Raw genomic sequence first — 15,418 nt, 5'->3', positions numbered from 1 at the left:
ATCTTTCATGCTCGTAAAAGACCCTTGAAGATAACAAATTTATGGCGATCCTTGCGTCTGCAAAAGGTAAGCGAGCAGATAGACGTCCTTGTAAGCGCACAGATGTGCAGGCAAGATCAGTCTAATGAAATGATTACATCTTGAAAAACCGGTCATCGGATGCACACCAATAGTCTCAATGTGCAGACAACAGCTACATAAGCATAAACAAAGCTCCCACTTAGGTAAGATGCTTATGGGATAAAGCTAATACTTTCATTGGAACCTGCCAACTATGAGTCTCTGATATTTTCGTGAACTGTGCCAGCAACAAAAAGAGAAAGACTACTAATTAAGTATTCTTCCTTTGGGTGTACCACGGGAAAGACTTGTTAAGCTTTTTTATATAAGTAATAGGAAGAAATACTTAGAATAACTTATGCTTAACTTAGAATAACTGTATTGTCACTTAAAATGTACACTAATCAGCATACATTACAATGAAATTCCATTGCATACAGTTCTCAAAGGGCTACCACCACCTCCAAAATATACTACATAAACATGACAACTAAATAAATATGCATATACCCCAGGGGTGGGTTCCTGCCAGTTCTAACCTCTTCTATAGAAGAGGTTCCACAAATCTACAGTGCCATTTAGAACCGGTTCCAGCTCCCTCCCCCCTCCCATCTGCACATCATCAAGATGAAGAGCGAAAGGAGGAATTCTGGGAGTTGAAGTCCACAAGTCTTAAAGCTGTCAAGTTTGAACACCCCTGGGTTTTTTTTCCTAAAGGGTTAGGGGTGCAAGGGTCTTGTAACTTGACAGCTTTAAGACTTGCGTACTTCAAATGCCAGAGTTTCTGAGCCAACATTTTAGTTGCTAAGCAAGAGCGTTGTTAAGTGAGTTTCACCACATTTTACAAGTTGGCCACGCCCACCCAGTCACATGGCTGGCAAGCCACTCCCACCCGGTCACATGGCTGGCAAGCCACTCCCACAAAGCAGGCCACACCTACAGAAGAGGTTCTAAAAAAATTTGAAACCCACCACTGATATACCCACACATATTAGATGACACAGAGAAACAACACAGTCTAGTTCGGTTGTATACATGTACATGGTGAGAAAAATGAATCTTGCGAGTTTATCAGATGGATGGCATAAGGAACAGAATCAGATAGTTCTGCTAAAATACTTTGAAATCATGACATTACATTACATTAGGCCATTTCTAAATGTGGTTGACACTTGGTCTTTCGAGGGCCTGGAAATCTTACACTACAGAAAGTTCTCGACTTACGACCACAATTGAGCCCAACATTTCAGCAAGACAGTTATTAAGTGAGGTTTGCCCCATTGTACAACCTTTCTTGCCACACTTGTTAAGCAAATCATTGCAATTGTAGTAACATGGTTGTTAAGGAAATCTGGATTCCCCATTGACTTTGCTGATTAGAAGGTCACAAAAGGGGTCACAGGACCAGAGGTGGTATTCAGCAGGTTAGGTATAGGGTTGGACTAGAAGACCTCCAAGGTCCCTTCCAACTCTGTTACTCTGTTACAATGTCAGGAAAGGGTTCGGGGCTTTGATCATACCTCTACAACTACCATCTTACCTCTTTTTTTGGGAGGGAGGATTTTTTTTTCCATTTAATATTACTCCTCTATTCTGTTAAATGTCCACCTGCCTTTCACAGGACATTTCAGGTGATATTAAAATCTGGTTTCAAGCCTTATGTTGGCACAGAGATTGTCTTAGTCAACATGTAGAAAGATCTACACAGGGATAAGGACGGCAGAAGTGCAAACACACTAATTCTGCTGGACATTTCAGCAGCTGTTTGGTCTTCTTCTGTATTGTCTTTCTAATAGGAAGATTTAGATACGGTCAAGTGCATCTCACTATTCCAGAAGTGAACAGGGAAAGGAATTATTTCTGAGCCCAAGGCATTGATGTTACAGGTCTTTTTAGGTTTCGCCTTATTTTGAATGAAAAAAAACATTTGGTTCTGAAAATAATAATCTAGGGAACTGAATGAGGGCAATATCTATATGCTGATGCCATCTATCTTAAGCCTTAGTTTATCAGATGCCAAGTAAGCAACAGAAATATGGTAATAGTCAGTCATGGGCTCGATGAGAACCAGGGGTGGGTTCTGGCACCTGTTACTGCTGGTTTGCTCAGGGACACGCTTCACACGCATGCACAGTAGTAAAAAAAATTGCTTTTGTGCATGCGCAGAAGCAAAAAACAAGATGGTGGCGCCTATGCACTGCCGATAGAACCGGTTCAGGACTGTGGCTACCCGAGTTACTACCTACTTGGCTGAACCTGTCCGAAACTGGTAGGAACCCACCTCTGATGACAACCAACAAATGATGCTCTGTCCCATAAAACGAAAGCTCTGGGTTGATGGTATTTATTTATTTTGAGATGTTCAGTTGAAATTGTTTGAGATTCCTCCTTATGCATTGGTTTGGGACACACCTGGATTCAAATTGCCTTTAAGACTAATAAGACCCTGTTGGCCTCTTCAAAGTTCTCCATGCTGCAGAAATATCTTTAAGTAGGTTGTATGACTTTTTGGCAGCCAAGAGCTGTGCATTCCTTTTGAATGGCCTGCTAAAGCAATGCACATAATTTACATTTTAAACACCCCCACAAAAAATGTAAAGGGAAAAAAAATAAGGCAAGCCAAGTATTACAGATCCTAAAATGGTTGCCAATCTTGAAGGTGGCATGGAGGGGATGGTACAGGGGAGAAGCAATCTGGTCTTTTGCTTTTCGGAATGAGCAAACATTGGGGGGGGGGCTTGAGGGCCACAGATTGGGTGAATCCACATCAAACACATGCACCAAAATTCATTCTTGGGAATGTGCTTTTTTTAGGGCTCGCAATATAGTCTGCCTGTGTTCTCCACTTTAAAATGCTATGGCAAAAAGAAATTGAATAAGGCGTGTTGGCTATTTATGTTTTGGGGCCCCCAGTGGTGGGATCCTACAGGTTTGGACTGGTTCAGCCGAACTGGTAATGGTTTGGTGGCCTGGGTTGCTAGAACCGGCAGTGACCCAGGCCTGCCACACCCCTAAACATGTTCTCCTATGCCGGTGCCATCTTCATTTTCGGTTCTGCGCATGTGCAGAACAATTTTCATTGCACAATTTTTTTTTCATTTGTTAATGTTTTGTGCATGCGTAGACTTATTTATTTGCAAATGCGCATGCTGCGGAGCAAATGTGCATACGCGTGCACCGAACCGGCAGTAATCCCGGCAGCAACCCACCACTGGAGGGCCCCATATTCTCCCCTCATCTGACAAAATGTGCTCTAACTATGATGTAAATGGAACTGGGAAATAATGAAGGGGGGATGCAATAAAGTCCTGGCTTTTTTCTATATATCTTCCTGTGGAGTCAACTAATGTGGGACGGTTTCAGATGAAGGCTTTCAAAGCTGTAGATGAAGCTGAAGGAAGTTCTGGTCCCTGCTGGTAAGATGATTGCTCCTTTGCCTTTCGGTATGACTATGTACCAGAGGAAGCTTGAACACCTCACAGTTAATTAAACTTAATTTTAAATTTGTTACTCAGAAGGTCCACAAAGCTCCATGAAACTTATTCCCAAGTCATGCATGAAACCAATTTCTAATAAAATCTCTTCAGAGACATATGGAGTTTATGAAAGGCTAAGTATAGAGAAAATAAATACAAGGGTTTGGTGATAAGATAAAAAGAAATTATGTGGCGTAAATACAGGAAAAAGGGCATTCAGGTTGGGTAGGGATAGGAAAAAAACAACCACAATTCCCAAGTGACTGGAAAATGAGAGCAGGTTGAGTGATGTAAGGAAAAATCAGAGCAGAAGAAAATGGATGCTGTAAGTTAGCATGTTTCTTCCTTTATATGTTACTTCCATATAATTTTATGGATTAGTTTTAGGGTTTTATTTTACTACATACTGATACAAGTAGACTCTAGTCCAGTGATGGCGAACTTATGGCACGCGTGCCACAGGTGGCAATCGGAGCCATTTGTCAGGGCACGCGAGGCACTGCCCTGTCAACTGGCCAGCGCGAATGCGCTCGCTGGCCAGCTGAGTTCACCTTTTTAAAAGCCATTTTTCGCCCTCCCCAGGCTTTATAGGAGCCTGGGGAGGGTGAAAAGAGCCTCCCCCGCCCCTGGGAGGCCCTCCGGAGGCTTCAGGGACCGTCCAGAGGCTTCCCTGACGCCTTCGGAGTGCTTAAAACGACCCTCCGAGCAAACCGGAAGTCACTTCCGGTTTGCTTGGAGGATCCTTTTGAGCGCTCCGAAGGCTTTAGGTCCCTGGAGTCTAGTCAATGCTACAACTGGAGTCATTGTTAGATAAAACAAACCATAAAAACCATCCTTGCTGGTCCATGGTGATTGAACCCTAAAATATTAAGAAGCCCCCAGCTTTCTGTAAACTCCTCCAGAACTTGAGAAAAGTCCCATTTGTACATAACCTGTTATTTATTATTATTTAGTGCATGATGAGAACATGACATAAGACAAGTCAACATATACCCACAATCCACATAATTATATACAAAACATCTACAGGGGTAGAGCAGTGCCCTCACAATAGGATGTCCAGCTCAGCTATCCACCCTCTGGCCTTGCTTTGTGGAGATCTTCTAGGGAGCCAGAGAATGAACATATATGGCCAATCTTGTACAACAAGTTTAATTGTTTGCATATCAGCACCACGGTCGAAACAAGGGGAATCTTTCCATCTCTACTGATATGGGGCATCTTTTTCACTATCACACCAGATTCTATTCAATTTGGTCTAGACACAGTGAGGCAGGTCAAAAATCAGGTGACTTGGTAGAGGGATCATGAATATCAATAGAACTTACACTTATATACCACTCCACAGTGCTTTACAGCCAATAGTGGGATTCATTTTTTTTACTATCGGTTCTGTGGGGGTGGTTTGGTGGGGGTGGCATGGCTTGGTAGGCATGGCTTGATGGGCATGGCAGGGGAAGGATAATGTAAAATCTCCATTCCCACTCCACTCCGGGGGAAGGTTACTGCAAAATCCCCATTTCCTCCAGATCAGCTGGAACTCAGAAGGCAGAGCATAGATGGGGGCAGGGCCAGTCAGAGGTGGTATTTACCGGTTCTCCGAACTACTCGAAATTTCTGCTACTGGTTCTCGAGAACTGGCCAGAACCTGCTGAATACCACCTCTGTTTACAGCCCTCTCTAAGTGGTTTACAGAGTCAGCCTTTTTCCCCCAACAATCTGGGTCCTTGTTTTACCGACCTTGGAAGGATGGGCAGCTGAGTCAACCTTGAGCAGGTGAGAATTGAACTGGCAGCCAGCAGTCAGCAAAAGTAGCCTGCAGTACTACATTCTAACTACTGGGCCACCAATAGTGAGCCTAACTTGTGACTCATTGGAACTGAGGCTTGGCGTGTGCAAGCAAGGGTCACAAGGATACGTTGGGGAGTAGAATAAAAAGCCTGCAGAGTTTTAACCCCCATCGTCCACCAGTGAAAGAAGAAATGGAGCAGCTGTTCTTAGGCCTGTATGTTCTCTGATGTGCTTCCCAGCTAAGTCCGCATTTCAAGAGTTAGACATCTTGAGAGCAAACCCTATTTGAGATTAGACTTGCAAATCTCAGAGTACAAAGTGTCAGTCTAGTGATGTTAAAACAGCCACTTAGAATAACTCACACGGTAACTGCTGTATATTATAGGGAAGGATCATGAATATGCAATCAGAAAACAGTTTTGGAGCCTGATCACCATTTCTGTCAATTACTGCAGTCAGTTCCTCTGATGCTGCCTTGTCATTTTGACAGTGATTATACCTTTACATGATATATTGCAGATATTACGCTTCAGTTGTTTACAAATAGAACTGCATCTTACACTTTCACTAGAGCAGTGGGACGTTTTAAGTAAGGAAAACATTCCTCATAATCGTTCTTCCACTTTCCTTCAGTCAGGCACAAATGGAAGCATGGCAGGCAAGCAGACCAGGCTGTGCCACAACTTATGACAGTATCTGCCTCAGTGTTTCCTGACAGATAAAAAAACCCAGGCCTAAGCTGCAGGGTCAAGAGCAGAGAAGGATTCAAAGAACAAAACACTGAGAGCAGAAACATGGCTAGATCCAACTGCAGGAGTGTGTGTTCAGAAGGAGTACGATGGGGTATGATGGCTGAGTGGCTTAATGTCACTGGAAATGATCTCTGCTCTGGCACTTTGAGTCCAAGCACTGTGTGGTAAAATCAGCTCCTTTCACTTGCCTCAGCTTCTGCCCGCCTAGCAGTTCATAAGCATGTTATATGCAAATAGATAAATAGGTACCACATCTCACAGTGCAAGAGGGACTCACCCACACGCCGTCTTCTCATAGAAGATCCCAGTGCCATGAAAGCACTGCCTTTCCCTGCTCCCGCCCATTAAATTTCTCATTCTCCATCAGGCTCTAGGGCCAATTTAGCGAGATGAAGCAGACACACCAAGTGGGGAGGGGGGAGCTGGGGTTTTTTGGCTCAGGATTGGATCTTGGCCACTGCATTGGAGGTTTCATTAAAAGTCCTTTTTAAAAAGTGCGGCCACAGAGTCCTTCCCCGGGAGCAAAGACTGATTTGGATGAACTGATCTATCCCGAAGGTGAGCTCCAGAGCTTCCAATGCCTGTGCCTGCCCAAGCACCCTGCCCTTCAGATCCCAATGGGGACAGCACCCAGCGTCAGCACTCCGGGCGGGTGGGCAGGCAGATGTCTCACGGTTGTATGTACGCCCCACAGAGAAGCAGCAGGCTCAGCCCCAGCGTGGTGGTCTCCCAGAAGTGGTGCATCTCTCCATCGCAGCCTAAATGCAGAACCCAACCCAAGGCAAAGAGGGTGAGTGGGCAGCATGTGGGCAGAGGCCCCCAGAAGGCTAGAGGCAGGAAATGGTGTGCTTCCCCAAGCCAAGGCGGAGAGTGAGTGGGCAGTATGTGGGCTGAAGGATGGCGAGAGCCAGGCCCAAATGGTGGCCAAGCCTCTCCATGTGCACCCCGATGTGGCCTTTCAGCCAAGCACCTTACCTGAAGGGGCAGCCACGGTGAGCAGAGTGGGCGAGGCACAGAGATCAGCTGGTAGGCTGTGGCAAAGGCAGGCAAGCGAGTGAGGCATGGAGATCAGCTGTGCCACAGGGACCGTGTGGTCTGGGCAATCAAGATCAGCTGGGCCACAGGCATAACTCTAGCCACCGGCCAAGGCAGGCAAGGTGAGATACGGAGTGACTGGGAGGGGTGGAGCAGAGAGGGGCAGGGCCACCCAGTGGTGGCATTTGCCGGTTCGCTGAACTGTGCATAATCTCAACTACTGGTACGCCCGACCCGGTGCGAACCAGCAGCAGCCGGCCACTTCTGATTTAAGCTATATATTAGGCATCAACCAAGAAGTAGCTGGTGGAACAGGGACAAAAACTACGTATGATTTTGTTTCATTTATAAGACAATGAAATAGTAGCTGAGATTATTATTCTCCAGTTATGGGTGTAATAATTGTTATTGTATTAAAACTTGATCAGAATTTTTGGAAGTTTCTAGGATCGCAATCCATATTTATGAGAGTGTAGATTCCACAAATGGTGCCATTTTCTTTTAAGATTACATACAAATTTTTAGGAAATAACACATAACACATATTGTATGTGAGTGTGTATCTATTACATCAATGCTCATGGCGTAAAGTAGTACAAGCCAGCAGTATACACAAGTATTTATATATACTTATATACTATAGGAAGGACACCAACTAACAGATGTGGACTCCTAACTCAGTAAGAGCCCACTTTAAGCCTGCCACATGACATCTTTCAGCTGTTTATGATGGCAACTCCATAAATCCTGAATCCTGGCTACACTGGCTGAGAATAATAGAGTCTAAAACATCTGGAAGATTCTGGGTGACCTTCTTTAGTCTACGCTATCTGTTTTCTGAAAGGAGTTTTTTTTTTCTAAAACTTGCCAAGAGCTGTCAGGAACTGAACCAACTGGGATTTTTTTTCATGTTAACTCTGTGCTCTCGGACTGACCTTCTGTCTTTCAAGAATGTCCACATTTATCCTTGATGGAGGCAACAGTTGGATTCTGCATAAAGTGGAATTACTCAGCTAAGGAATAAAATAAGGTTAAGATGCATATCTTTTGTGAAACATGTTTACCTTTTTCCCCCAGAAGGATAAAAAAATGACCACAAGTTCCCTGGAGTCAGAGGGGATTTAAATCTAATGAAAAAGAATGATTTTTGTTTTTTTTAAAAACCTGCATATTCACAATTGCTGCAGAAGAAAATTCGGTGAAACATTAATGCAAAATTTGGGTCTGACAAGAATCAGCATTTTCATATTTAACCTTTGTATCTGATAGATTAAACATTTTGGGATATATTTTTGTCAAGATATTTGTCATCAACACTCCTGTTGACTGACAGGGTACCTGTTGATTGAAGTCTGGGAAATGGGCCCCTTGTCAGTCAACAGGAGGGCACTGCAGCACAAGGAAATAACTACCAACTTAATAATCGACCATCAACTCCCCAATTATCCAACTAATAGCCACACCCAATCAGGCACCACATAAATACTAGGCGTAGAACAGGCCCAATGCACAAGTTCTGGAGAGTGAGATGTTGCCTGAGATGGGCTCCAGCACAAGAGCAAAAGACTGTAGAAGAATAAACCACTTTGTCCTGATGACTGACTCAGATTGGAACCTGCAATATTATCCTGGAACACGTATATTTGCCTTCATTTGAGAAAGAAAGCAGGAAGGATTGGAGGGGAATAAGGATCTATCCAGGGGTGGGCTGCTACAGTTCGCCCAGGTTTGGGAGAACCCATAGCTAACGTTATGGCTTGTTCAGAGAACCTCCAAATCTCACCCCTGGCTGGCACCACCCTGCCCACCCCTCCCACACACACCTCACCCCTCCCAGGAGGCTCCACATGGCTCATTTTGGATGCAAGCTAAGAGCAGAGCCTACACGGAGGCTCAGGTAGCGGGGAAACGGGCCTCCTGGAAGCTCCAGAAGGCCAGAAATGGGCCCATTTCCGGCCTCCAGAGAGCCTCCGGAGCCCAGGGGAGGCAGTTTTCACTCTCTCAGAGGCCCTGGGGAATGTGAAAACGCCCCCCCTTGCTGTGGTGTAGGAGGCCACCATAGCCAGACCCATCCAGCAACTGGGCAGAGAACCCACTGCCGAAATTTTTGAAGCCCACCCTGGTGAGACATTTCCCGAGGATGGGCTCCAAAAGCACAAGTCCAAAAGCTTGGAGGTATAAACTTCTGGTTCCGATGACCGACTCAGATTGGATCCTGCAATATTATCACGTGTACGTATTTACCCTCATTTGGGAAAGAAAGCAGGAAGGATTGAAGGAGAATAAGGATCTATCCCAGGAGAAAACTGCAAGATTAGGTATGTCTCGGCCTAGGTGTACGTCTTCCAATTGGGCACTGGATCAAGTTCTTTGTAGAAAGAAATGGCAAGTATGTTTTAGAATCTTCTATACTGAGGAAAAGGAAGAGAGAGAGAGAAATCCAAACGTACCAACAATGCCCTGGTGCGGTACTTGTTAATTCATGGACTGTTTATCTTCTTGTTTACTCTCCAACAAAATGATTGCTGTTTAATTATACTACAAATAGGTTCTGCCAGCCTGTCATGCAGCAGATGTTATTTACTCCCCGAACAACTCTCCCAAGACTGACGCTGCACATCTCGCAAATCAAAATGGAGTAGATCAAGCCACAATCTGGGACAACTTTCCTCGCTGTTTTGCCACTTGCTTTCAACCATGATAAATGTATCATTGCCTTAGATGCCTTCTCTGTCAGAGTAACGCATAAATGAGGAAAGGAAGCTGGCGGCCGGAGGTGATATGAAGGGACAAAATTCTTCATTTAAACTCCGATCTGCTCAACTCCGATATAAAACAAGACAGGGAAGGAAGGGCAGGGCTGACTTTGTTCAAGCTTTATTTCGTCCCTGGGTTTATTTCTTCCCATCTGAACTTAGATGTATTGGAAGCAAGCTGAGCAAAGACTATCAAAAGCTGGTAATACATATTTGGAAAATTTAATAAGAATCATCCTTCCCTGACTGGTATCTTTTCAATTAAGGATGTAAACCAATTCAGCGTAACATACATCTTGGAACAGGTTTTGAGTTTTCAACCATGAATTTGTGATGGAATGAGGAGGACTGACAAATCCTGGATAATCTTTGTCCATTTCCTCCCTCGCCACCCCCCCCCCAAAAAAAAGATCTTACAGAGGGATTTGAGAGATTGAACTTTTTTCCATCACTGAGATGGTACATCATAGGCTCATTCCAAAAAAGCACTTAAGAAAAAGGTTCAAAAGCTCTGTGTCAGTATTAGGCCCTGTGCTTTCTAGGTAGGGTGCTCTTTGTTTGGGTGGGTGGGTGTGGGTGGGTGTGTTTAAACTGGAAGTGATTCTTTGACTATCTTGCAAAAAAATACCCAAGTGCAAGTCTGATCACCTTTGAAAATTGTTTTTAATTTTTATAAATCCTATAGAGAGAGGGTTAGATCTGAAAACTGATGGGTTGGGACTGATGAACATTTTCATACCACATATGACAAGAGATCAGTTAGGGAAAGAAAGAAAAAACATGCTTACCTAAATTCTACAACATTTTGAGACAAACTCTGGTGTAGAATTCCTTTTTCTAACCGGATGCGAATAATTTGGGACTCAGATCTCATCATCCCAGCCTGTATGATCTTTAGAAAAGATTCTTCTGGACTAATCTATACACAGGATCTCAGTTAGCTAATTGCTTTCATATTTCTCAAACCTCTTAACACAAAGAAAGCAAAATAAACCTGCAGAGATCTTACTTTATATTTCTTTTCCACAAAGGAAATAATATGTCTAGAAATTCAGATTTAGAAGAGGATGTTAATGTGATTTGTAACGTATAATTCAATGTAAATTTGCATGTGGATTTTTTAAAAAGAAAAATAACAGGCAACATTTCTATTTTAAGACTAGTGACACAATAAAAGTGGTAGGTTTTATTGCAGGAGGTTATTCTTTAGCTCTCCCAATGTAAACATCTCGCATCCATCTCAAATTTATCATATACCATCTATACCAACCGTTTTTCAGAACGGATCTTAAACTAAACTGAACAGCAGTCAAGGTCAGCTGTATTGAATTGTATGCTTCATTTCACGTAATGTGTAGCTTGCAAAATAATAAAAAGACAGTGAGGCCCCTTTAGTTTCTTTTTTTCTGAAGAAAAAAAAAATCCCCCATATTTAATTATACCAAAGTCAACAATATGGACAATGTGCCTTTGCTAGCACACTGACAAGATAATGAAGTTTAAAGGCAAATTGGCACAATAAGTTCCTTCTCCCTTAATGCGGGCAAACTCTTAGCATAAAATCAGTGTAGCTCTTTGAAGTCGGTGGAGTTCACAAGATCATCATTTCACAGCGATTAGTCTGCAGTGATATTTGCACCCGTACCTGGCTAGGATCAAAGATGTAGGAAGACATACCCCTTTTCATGGGCTCTTCTTTTATGTCTTGAGTGGTGCTCCTCAAGCTTTCTTCAACAATGGGAAGTATATTGCAAAGGAAGGATTACACATTCAATTTTAAAAAAAGCCTCTATTTTGGAATCTGTTAGGAAGGCTTCTATGAATTGTTCTGTTTGATGCTAGTCATATGCAAACTACAAAACCAAGGACTGACTCAACTGGACAGGGAGTTAAGTCCCATCTCAAGGATGATTAAGCCAAGGTGCATGTTCTGACCTAGGCTTCCTCAGCAGCACGAAGCCAAACCCTAATCCTGATAAACCCCTTTTATTTAATTTACAGTTAGTTCCTCTCCAGCAAAATCCCGACCAACAGTCTTTCAAAAGATTTCACAACTACCAACCTTTATCAGGCTTGGAGAGTGCCCAGGCCAATATCTTTCAGACACTGCAATACTTGGCAAGAATGCAGGAATGAACTAATTGTTTCCTGCAAACACCCCTCCCCTTTTGCTCCTCTTTTATTCTCTATGGTAAGGGCCATTCACCGTCCACCTGTGGCCTTACTCCCAAGTCGACCCTTGTTCCTTAGCTGTTCCCTTCATCCCGCAACTCTGCACATGCGCACACCGGGAACAGGCTCCAGCTGTTCTTCTGCCTCCAAAGGCAGTTGATAACTGTCAGATGGCCTTGGCCCCATCTCTGCCTCTGATGCAGAGCACTTGTCAGACTCCAGGATTGGCCCATGTTCCCCCTCAACCTCCTCACTGTCCGAATCTGCTGTCAACTCCGCTGGCCGCTGGCGGGCCACAACAATGCACTACTCCGCAAGACTGGAGAGATGGTTAAACTGTATGTCAGAGGTGATGTCCGAAAGGAAGTGCACCTACTGGTAGTCCTTGACTTACGACCACAATTCAGTCCAAAATTTCTCTTGCTGAGACTATTAAATGAATGTTGCCCCACTTTACGACCTTTCTTGCCACAGCTGTTAAGTTAATCACTGCAATTATTAAGACAGTAATAAGTTGTTGAATCTGGCTTCCTCGCTGACATTGCTTGTCAGACGATCGCAAACTGGGATCGCATGACTCCGGGAAATTGCAAACGTCATTAAATATGAGTCAGTTGCCAAGCATCTGAATTTCGATTACGTGACCCTTGTGATGCTAAAATGGTTGTAAGTATAAAAAACAAGTCAAAATAAGTCACTTTTTTCATTGTAACCAGGTCACTAAATGAACTGTTGTAAATCGAGGACTCCCTGCATACCTTTCGTAGAGAAACAACTTGTCTGTGGAAGCCGAGAGAGCAAGAACAGAATTGAAGCAGCTGGAAAACTGAACTTTAAATTAGCAATTCTACCATTTTTTTTATATTAGAAAGGGGGATGGGGATTATTGCTCTTTATTGCGTTTTATATTAGGTTATAACTTTTGTAAGCCAACCGGAGTCATTGAAAATGAGTTGGGCAGCCATACACATTTTCTTAAATAAATAAATATATGAATTAAGACTTTGTCATCCTGTTGAGAGCCTTTTCGTCAATCATGCTTCAAAAAGGATCTAGAACAGGGGTGGCAAACTGGTGGCCTGCAGGGCGGATGCGTCGCGCACAGGCCACACCCACCCCAGCTCCGCGAAGAGAAAAAAGTTGCAAAACAACACGTGAGGCAATGTGGCAGTGTGAGTTTGACAGCCATGATCTAGAGAAAGCACTAGGGAATGCTTGCAACTGTGAAGACACCACCTCTCTGCTCCTTAAAGCAGCACCTCTTTTTTCCCCCTCACAAAGAAGTTGCCTCTGCTTTAAAAAGCTGATTGATAATACCTCTCTTGTTGCAGCCACACCATTTTTTCAGGTCAACCCAAAAGCTTAAAAAGAGTTTTAACAGCTTAAAATGATGTTTTCCAAACTTTGCAACTTTAAGAAGTGTGGACAACAACTCCCAGAATTCCCCAGCCAGCATACAACTAAAAAGCACTGGCTCAAATGAATAGCAGAGGTGCAGAGCTCACACAAGATTCAGAGTCTGTCAGCATCATTTCTGAAGCTGTACTGACTAAATATGATGTTCTTTTCTTAAGGGAAATATATATATATATTTGGTGTAACTTGCATTGGTGAAATATTTACCACAGAAATGGGAACAGTGTCCCATTCTACATCCTATTTCCAGTCTTCTGCTTAAGTCTTCTTGTGTCTCGCACTTTCCCCCCTCTGAGTCAAGAAATAACGTAAAGATAAAGTTCCCCTCGCATATATGTGCTAGTCATTCCTGACTCTAGGGGGCGATGCTCATGTTCATTTCAAAGCCGAAGAGCCAGTGCTGTCCGAAGTCGTCTCGGTGGTTATGTGGCCAGCATGACTAAACACCAAAGGTGCACGGAATGCTGTTACCTTCCCACCAAAGGTGGTCCCTATTTTTCTACTTGCATTTTTTACGTGCTTTCGAATTGCTAGGTTGGCAGAAGCCGGGACAAGTAACAGGAGCTCACTCTGTTATGTGGCGCTAGGGTGTCAGGCTGCCAAACTGCCGATCTTTTTGATCAACAAGCTCAGAGTCTTAGGCACTGAGCCACCATGTCCCTCTGGCGTCAAGAAGTACATGCAGCCTAAAAGGTTGCTGAGCAAAGAATAAATGTGTGGCAGAAAAAAAATGACAATATTTCCACTCATTGAAACAGCACTACCCAAAGGAAATCTGAAGAAATGTTCAAGTTACATGGACCCACACAATCTTCATGCACAGGAAAGTTCAAGAAGTTCAACACAATCTTGGTTTAGAACACCCTTTCTGTGACGTCCTGGTATACGTATAATAAATCAGACTTACATCCATTTTTGCCATAATTGAATCAGATCCATGTTTCCATACATAGATGTTCTACCATCGCCTATAGCTTGATTTGTTCCAAGCACAAATGTTATATCCTGCTCAAAAAGCTTGTTGCAAAGGTGAAACACTGTGAAAGTGTTTCAAGAGCCCAGCCATCTCATCCTGCAGACAAAATCAACTGTGGTTGCAAGTAATTACTTGATTTGCATTTCTGGCGAAGTAACTAGGAGCATAAATTTCTGAGTTGGCATTCCTGTGTACTGTTCCCAATGCAAATTAAACCAAACTTCTGATGTGTGGACTGAAATTGATTCCATTGTTTTGAACGTGGGGCTTCAAAGCTTCAGGAACAACCCACACTGGACAAGAGGAAGGGCAAAAGAACTAATAGAGTGGGGGGAGGAGGAGAAAAAGAAGAAGAAAGAGGAGGAGGAGGAGGAAGAGGAGGAGGAGGAGGAGGAGGAGGAGGAGGAGGAGGAGGAGGAGGAGGAGGAGGAGGAGGAGGAGTAATAGCTTTGTTCCTTATGCCATCCATCTTGTAAATTTGCAGGAATCCTTTTTTTCCACCATGTATATGTATACATTCAAACTAGACTATGATGTTTCTCTGTCTCGTATATGTCTGTGCATGTGGGTATGTGCATAATGGTTATCCTTCTGAGAGCTGAATGCAATGAAATTTCATTTTACTGTATGCTGATTAGTGCACATTTAAAGTGACAATAAAGTTATATTCTATTATATTCTTCTGTTCTGTTCTACTCTACTCTACCCTACCCTACCCTACCCTACCCTACTCTACTCTACTCTACTCCACTCCACTCCACTCCACTCCACTCCACTCCATTCTATTATAATCTATTCTGATGATACCCATTCAGTCATATCCAACTCTGCATGATTCTATGAGTCAGATCTCTCCATATTTTTCTGACCTAGTGCTATTACTTTGAGTTGTTCTATGCGCTGGCTGATGCCAGCTTCGATGGTATGGAGCCACCATGTTCTTTGGCGGCCTGGTTTCCTTTTACCGCTAACTCTTCCAAACAT

The sequence above is a fragment of the Natrix helvetica genome (genome assembly GCF_964273705.1).
Source record: "Natrix helvetica genome assembly, chromosome: 2".
Taxonomy (NCBI): Eukaryota; Metazoa; Chordata; class Lepidosauria; order Squamata; family Natricidae; genus Natrix; species Natrix helvetica.
The sequence above is the reverse complement of the archived record's forward strand: the minus strand, read 5'-3'. Positions refer to the sequence as shown.